Raw genomic sequence first — 8,298 nt, 5'->3', positions numbered from 1 at the left:
CAAGTAAATAGTTATTTATTTTATCGTCTAGCCGATCTTGTCTTGCAACGTTTTATTGAACCCCTTCAACTCTTCCATTTAGGAGAGTATTTTTAGTGGAGGGCTTATGATGATTCAATTTTCCTTATCACTCACTGCTGTCAGCGGCGAACTGACTCAACAGTATAACTGGTGAAGCATGTGGGACAGAAAGGAGCAGGAAGAAGGGATGGGAGGGGGACGAGGCAGGGCTGGTCGTGATGTGAGGGAGTGAGTCCACACAAAGGAGAAAGCAATTTGCCAAACTGGTAAAAAAAAAAAAACATTAAAAAGGAAGCTGTAGATTTACTTTATCAAGTTTATTTTCATTATTTGAAAAGTTTGAATGCATTTTGTAAACTAGTCAGCTTCAACAGAGAAGGGGAAGCAGATTACTTCCCTTTTAGGTCCTCTTGCTGTTCATGTCCCCTCGCTTTATGGCATGTTTAACTAGAACGATTGCTTTAAATCTGCTTTTGGGACAAAGACAAAAACCAACATTTTGTACAGGTAATAGTTCACAAGCTTTACACATATTGCATTCACCACATGAAAAATGCTCTGAGCTCTTGCACACATCCTCTGAAGTGTTCACTGAATTGTAAATGTTTACTGAACTGCATCCCACTCCCCATACGTAGCCTATTTCTGGTCTCATTTGGTGAGTTGGCGCCCGGTCCAGTCACCACTAGCCTGTATCTCTCCTCTCTTCTCCTCTTCTCTGTAGGATTGGTTTGGCAACATTGGCACAGGCGTACTCCTCCTCTTTTCCGATCTTAGTCATAGGCCTCGCTCGTGAGAGGCACCAGCTGAAGCCCTCCAATGTTTGGTCACTTCCGTGTGTCTTTCTTTATCACTCTTGCACACGCACACACACACACACACACACACACACACACACACACACATGGTGTGAATGCAAATGCAAAGAAAGTGATAAGAACAAGGAAACGTTTTGGTTTTTTTTTTTTATCTGCAGGGGGAGGTGCGTGCTGCTGCTGATCATGTAAGTTTGCATCAGAGTGAAAGTGTCCAGAGACGAAGCTGCAGGTAAGTGTACTTTCTTTTCACTGTGGATATTTTGTTTGGTTTGGGCTGCTTGGTGATTCTTGAGTCATGAGTTCTTGAAAATGTCTTAACCTCCAGTTTTGAATACTGCTCCGTCTTCTGCCTGAAGGAAGTAGGGTAAAAACTGCATCTGGGTAATTTTATATTACTTCTGCTTTAGTTTATGGTTAAGCTGCTGCTCTCACACCGGGATGAGACAAGATTTCTCTGAACGGTGACACTCGTACTAAATAAATTACGTAATTTCAACACACAATGTTGTATTTTGTGTAGAGTACACATAACTGTTGTGTGTGTGTTGTGGCAGTTTGTCTCTTCCTTTTTTTTTCTTTTTTTTTGGGGGGGGGGTCTAGTAATCCAGTTTTCGTGGCTTTATTTCTGTCAAGGTTAATTTTCCTGTTAGCTTAGGGTAGAGGGAGGTCACCAGATCCTACGGCCCAATGTGGGCTGGTCCAAGTGGTCTCTTCTTTTGTTTATTTTGGCTGGTCCATCACTTTTCTTTTTGAGTTTTTGGGTTGGATGTTTGTATGTGGGCTGCTTGTTTCTCTTTCCCTCCTCCTGTTTTAGCAGGTTCTACAGAAGGATGGTGACTGGACAAGGAGCTGAAGATTTTGTGAGTTCCTGGAGTAACTCTTTTGAAGGGGGAGGTGTTACAACCCCTTCTAATTGGAGAAGAAAACAAAAAAACATCCTCCTGGGAAAAATAAATAAATAAAAATTTGCTGTGCCAGTGCAACCAGCTGATTGGCTGCTTCAGATGTTCCTGCTGACGCCCCTCCGCTTCATTATTGGTGTGACTCTGTGCAGCCTGCATTTATATGAGTGGCTGCACACCTGCAGCATAAAAGGCTGCTTGGTGCAATTTGGAAAGACTTATGAGGATCAGGAGATGAGATTAATCAGAGGGAGCACCTTTGGGAGCTCATACCTGTGTGGCATTTTTGGTGAGGCCTTTTAGGCTGGTTTTTAATTAAAAAAACTCTTAAACATTAACCCTGTGTCCAGACCTCGTCCTTTTGTTGCAGTCCCACGAGCCGGGTTGTGACAAATGGAGCAATAATATTGTAAATAATTATCTTGCATTTCACTACAGTGGATGGTATGTGTCCTCCGTGGTGAAGTATCTGTCCATCCATTAGGATTATCAGTAAATAATAAAATTATCATATTTATGCCTGTCCCTGTCTTCCTCATGAAATGATCGTTGATCTTACCCAGTAAAAACATGTTCACTGCAAATCTGAAGAGGGTTGCTAGCCCGTTTGATTGATCGCAGCAGTTCATCTCCGTCCTCTGTCTCCATCAGAATTTTTTTTAACAAGAACAAGCTGAGTTTACGTCCTTGTCTGTTAGTGCAGCCAACTGCGCAGCAAGCTATTACCATTTTACTGTGAAATCAACTAAATAAAAGCGATAAAAAGCTACAAACTAGCTTGTTTTGACTAGCTTCATTGGAGTTTCAACGTTTGTAAACGGTCTTCATGCCAACCATCTTGGCAAAGGGGGCGATCCCATGAGTGGCATGACGTCAAGTGCAAAGGGTCAATAGTGACTTTGCAACATGGCTGAAAGTGTTCTGTCAGCCAATCAGAAGTGAGGTGTGTGCATATCATTGACAATAATAGGTTATGCGGCTGTTTTTGGCCCACCTCTGTACCAGCAAACTTTTGCATCTCAGAACAGGAGCATCATAGCATATATATATATATATATATATATATATATATATATATATATATATATATATATATATATATATATGTATATATATATATATATATATATATATATATATATATATGTATATATATATATATATATGTATATGTATATATATATACAGGGATGGACTGGCCAATCTAGCATTCTGGCACTGTCCCGGTGGGCCGCTTAGCCAAGTGGGCTGCTTGCCCAGCTAAAGGCCGACACTACTCCACAGTTGGTGATCTGCAGAATATTAGTTATATGGTAACCCGAAGCTAACAGAGTTTTTCCAGGCGTTTTTAGCAAAAAAAAAACATGGTGAAGCGATGACGTAGGCGTTGTTTTACCGTGTTAGCATGTACCGATAGCTAATGTCCCGCTGATCTCCGCCGCTGATCTGGAAGGCCAGGGCTCCCGGTCGCAGCGGTCTGGCCCATCTTGTAATTTAACAGTCCCAGTCCACAATAGATCTCACATTCAGCCTGTAGACGAGTCCGCGGGCGGCAACACCCCCCGCCCCCAGCCGACTGAGGGCCGACAGTCCGTAAAAAGGCCAGGGCCACATTTTGGTCCCAGTCCACCCCTGATATATGCATATATATATATATATATATATATATGTGTGTGTGTGTGTGTGTGTGTGTGTGTGTGTGTGTGTGTGTGTGTGTGTGTGTGTGTGTGTGTGTGTGTGTACACTCAACAACGATATAAACTCAACACCTTTGTTTCTGCTCCAATTTTTCATGAGATGGACTTAAAGATCTAAAATTCATTCCAGATACACAATATTACCATTTCTCTCAAACATTGTTCACCAATCAGTCTAAATGTGTGATAGTGAGCACCTGTGCTTTGCTGAGATAATCCATCCCACCTCACGGGTGTGCCACATCAAAATGCTGATCTGACATAATGAGTAGTGCACAGGTGTACCTTATACTGCCCACAATAAAAGTCCACCCTGGAATGTGCCGTTTTTTGCTTTATTGGGGGTCTGGGGACTCAGAACCGGTCAGTATCTGGTGTGACCACCATTTGCCTCATGCAGTGCAACACATCTTCACACAGAGTTTATCAGATTGTCAATTGTGGCCTGTGGAATGTTGGTCCACTCCTCTTCAATGGCTGTGCGAAGTTGTTGGATATTTGTGGGAACTGGTACACGGTGCCGTATACGCTGGTCAAGCACATCCCAAACATGCTCAATGTCTGGTGAGTATGCTGGCCATGCAAGAACTGGGACATTTTCAGCTTCCAAGAATTGTGTACAGATCCTTGCAACATGGGGCCGTGCATTATCTTGCTGAAACATGAGGTGATGTTCATGGATGTACGGCACAACAATGGTCCTCAGGATCTCATCACGGTATCTCTGTGCATTCAAAATGCCATCAATAAAATGCACCTGTGTTCTTCGTCCATAACAGATGCCCGCCCATACCATAACCCCACCACCACCATGGGCCCCTCAATCCACAACATTGACATCAGCAAAGCGCTCACCCACACGACGCCACACATGCTGTCTGCCATCTGCCCTGAACAATGTAAACCGAGATTCATCCGTGAGGAGAACACCTCTCCAACGTGCCAGATATCATTGAATGAGAGCATTTGCCCACTCAAGTCTGTTACGGCGACGAGCTGGAGTCAGGTCAAGACCCCGATGAGGACGACAAGCATGCAGTTGAGCTTCCCTGAGACGGTTTCTGACAGTTTGTGCAGAAATTGTTTGGTTATGCAAACCAATTGTTTCAGCAGCTGTCTGAGTGGCTGGTCTCAGACGATCTTGGAGGTGAACCTGCTGGATGTGGAAGTCCTGGGCTGGTGTGGTTACACGTCGTCTGTGGTTGTGAGGCCGGTTGGATGTACTGCCATATTCTCTGAAATGCCTTTGGAGATGGCTTGTGGTGGAGAAATGAACATTCAATGCATGAGCAACAGATCTGGTTGGCCTTCCTGCTGTCAGCATGGTAATTGCACGCTCCCTCAATGCTTGTGACATCTGTGGCATTTTGCTGTGAGACAAAACTGAACATTCCAGGGTGGCCTTTTATTGTGGGCAGTATAAGGTACACCTGTGCACTACTCATGATGTCGGATCAGCATCGTGATGTGGCACACCTGTGAGGTGGGATGGATTATCTCAGCAAAGCTGAAGTGCTCACTGTCACACATTTAGACTGATTTGTGAACAATGTTTGAGAGAAATGGTAATATTGTGTATCTGGAATGAATTTTAGATCTTTAAGTCCATTTCATGAAAAATTGGAGCAGAAACAAAGGTGTTGTGTTTATATTTTTGTTGAGTGTATGTATATAGAATGTATGTATATATACATATATATATATATATATATGGCAATGATTTATAGAGAGCAGTGCAAATGTATTGAATAAATGAGCAAACCACACCTTTAACCTTTCATCTGCATATCTGCAGCTTATCAAATATTCTGTAATTTGGATTTGTAATTTATTGTTTTTTTAACTATTGTTTCTTCTGAAACAATACAAACACAGATGGACCAAAAATAAGTAAGGAAATAAAAGCTGTGATGGAGATAATTCCAATGGATAACATCCAACTAAATGAGCAGCAGAGTTTTTTAAGGGGGCAAATAAGGTGAAGCAGGCTCTAATTATCCTAGATTATAAGGGAGGGGTTTTCTTCTCTGACTTTATTTCCTGCCCATAACTTTTCTTTGAGTGAGTGAGTGAGAGCAGCATCGTTCCAACTCACCAAGCAGCGGTCTCTGCTGACCTACTTCTGGTCTGGACACAGAGACGGGCCTTCAGCCACTGTCTTCTGTCCGGGCCCACAGACACGCAGCCCTGGACACAAACAGGCTGCAAAAGTTTCACCCACCCATAAAACCACTGACATTACATCCATCAGGTTAATTGAGTGCACATCATTGATCTTGGATGCCTCCCCGGCTGACAGATGCCATTGACATTGTGACAGTTGTTTACATGCTGCAAGTGGATTTTTAGTTTAAATTACTTGCGTAAACATGTGTTTTTGTTCAAATCTTTGACATCTTAATGTATTGTTTTAGCATGAACACTTACAAACTCAACTTTTCTGCTATAAACTATAAAAGTAATTTATATGTTTTTGAAAATTAAAACAAAAGTGGGAACAAACGTTTTTACAGTTTGAAAAGGTGCTGATCTGTCTTGTGCGCTTACATGCACCACACAATCAAACAAACAAATAAACGAACGAGGGCACATGAGTTTTTCGTTTTGACTCACATATGAATTCCTCCCACAGAATGTGACCTTTCAGTTGCTCTTCATATTATAAATATCGAGATGAGCTAAACCAAAAAGGTGTGGTGCATGCGTGCATCCTGCTTCTTATGCGCACTTTTAATGCGCACCTTTTGCCACAAAATTCAGCGATTGCAAAGTTTTATTTGGTTGCAGAAATTGGAAGTTTGACATTGAGTTAATCCTGTTTTGAGTGCCTTTTCTCTTCCTCTCCAAACATTGATTCTTGACGCACAACCCCTAATACTCCATTTCTTTTCCACATTTCAAATCATTTGTCAAACAAAAGCCCCCCAAAAGAAAGTGGCAACGTCAATTTCTTTAATCTTCATAAGCGACTGAAGTGCGCTTTAATTATAAAATATCCACTCACAACTAATTTTGGCGCTCCTTTTTGCAGTTTTCATGTTTTTCCGTCGATTACCTTTAAGTGAAACCGCAACCCATCAGATAATTGCGCCTGATTGCAATTTCTTCTTTGCATTCTGACTCTGCATCAGCCCACACGTCGGGCGAAATATTCAAATCTCCTGCAACATAACGAGAGCGACTCGCAATAACTGGAGACTCCGGTTTTGTTCAGCTCGGTCGGAGCCGAGTAACAATCTGACGCTGCGTTTTCACTCGGACTGCGTGTTTAGGAGTTGATATTAAGGCAAATCAGCTCCTGAAACCTAATTTATGGTTTGAAAATAGTTGGGCTGCTATGACCTCGTCATACAAAGTGATTTTTACTAAAGCAGTGATGACTCTGTTTGGAATACTTAAAATAAATAAAAAATATCCCACTAAGTGTATTTTCTTACACCCCAGCAATGCATCGACTGATTAGTCAAATACAACTTTTGTAAAAGTTTTTTACTTTGTGCACATGAGTTTTTAGATTTTTCATTCAACATATTTTGTCCAACAGGAAATAATACCTTCCAATTATTTAGCTAAAACCATCAAAAAAATCTAATTCCTTCTAATATCCTTGTTTAAGACCCCAGGATCAACCAGAAATCAGTTGCGCGTCTTTTACGCAACAGTTTTTGCTCCAAGTCCTTATGTGCGATGCCATGTGCTGTTGCGACGTCCTTCCTATGTTTTATGTTTTGTGCTCTGTCAAAATATTGTAAAAGGTTTTGTAGTCCAAACCTCTAACCTGCAGGTTCCGGTTTCTGATAAAAGCTATATGACAAACTAACACGAACCGCTTTTTTCTTTCAATTCCTTGCTGCACTTGAAATGTACTTCCTCTTCATTGCATATGCAGCAGCCATTCTTTTTATTTTTATTTTTAATCTCACCTACTTTGCGACAAAGTTCACCCGCAGGCACGTCGTGAAGGTCAAGGCGATCAGAAGCAGCTTGGTTTGGAGCAGAAATGATCTAAACGCACTCTGTTGCGCGGAGGAGGAGAAGGGGGGCGTGCTGATGCTGACTTCACTGACACCGGCAACTTCCTGACGCAACGCTACTGTAACAGCGGCGGGGAACCGGTGCTCACCTCTTTATCCAGGCATGATCCTGTAAGCCGCCTCAGCTGCCCAAGAACACTTATAGGGGGTTTGGTGGCACCAAAACGGATTATTGGCTCATTTTTGCGTCAACACACTTGTTGCATTTCCTTTTATCGAATTTGGAGACATAAATGATGTCCTCGCATTTTGTGCTTCTCCTGATAAAAGCATATTCCTGATAGATGAAAATGTGTCTTTGTTACCCTGATAAGAGCAACGGGAGGATGAGATAAAAACGCTGCTGCGCTCAACGATTTCATTAATTGCAACTTTCTGATGAACTGGCGTGTCCACTCTGGTGCGCAACGTTGCCGCCCTGCGCTCACTGGAAGAGTTGTTATTGTTTCTTCTTTAAGACGAAGAGATAAAAACAATAAACGCCCGTGAGCGAAAGAAGCACCTAAAGGCAGCGCGCTTTGTGCAAACAGTCGTGGAACAGCCTACCGGACCAGCCAGCCTGTGTTTCGCTTTCTAGCGATGCTGCTCGTCCCAGACACGTGAGCTGAGCTGATGAGACGACTTTATCGCGGATTTAACTGGAGGAGGGGGCTCTTCTCTGTGCGCTAATGGCCAGGCGTGCATTAACAGGACCGTATAGTGCGCTCGGCTCTCTCTCTCTCTCTCTCTCTCTCTCTCTCTCTCTCTCTCTCTCTCTCTCCCTCCCTCCCTCCCCTCTCTCTCTCTCTCTCTCTCTCTCTCTCTCTCTCTCTCTCTCTCTCTCTCT

The 8,298-nt window shown here is 42.6% G+C and overlaps 1 long non-coding RNA gene across 1 annotated transcript; it reads right to left on the bottom strand.

The window, feature by feature from the left end:
- Positions 1–323: 323 nt before the first annotated feature.
- LOC139062634 (uncharacterized) lies at positions 324–7,726 on the bottom strand. The gene is made up of 3 exons (XR_011516203.1): positions 7,366–7,726; positions 5,534–5,625; positions 324–876 (listed from the first exon to the last, which is right to left on the bottom strand). It is a non-coding gene; the product is annotated as an uncharacterized lncRNA (long non-coding RNA).
- Positions 7,727–8,298: the final 572 nt, after the last annotated feature.

The sequence above is a fragment of the Nothobranchius furzeri genome, chromosome 14 (assembly GCF_043380555.1).
Source record: "Nothobranchius furzeri strain GRZ-AD chromosome 14, NfurGRZ-RIMD1, whole genome shotgun sequence".
NCBI classification, from domain to species: Eukaryota; Metazoa; Chordata; class Actinopteri; order Cyprinodontiformes; family Nothobranchiidae; genus Nothobranchius; species Nothobranchius furzeri.
This window is presented reverse-complemented; position numbering and strand designations above follow the sequence as displayed.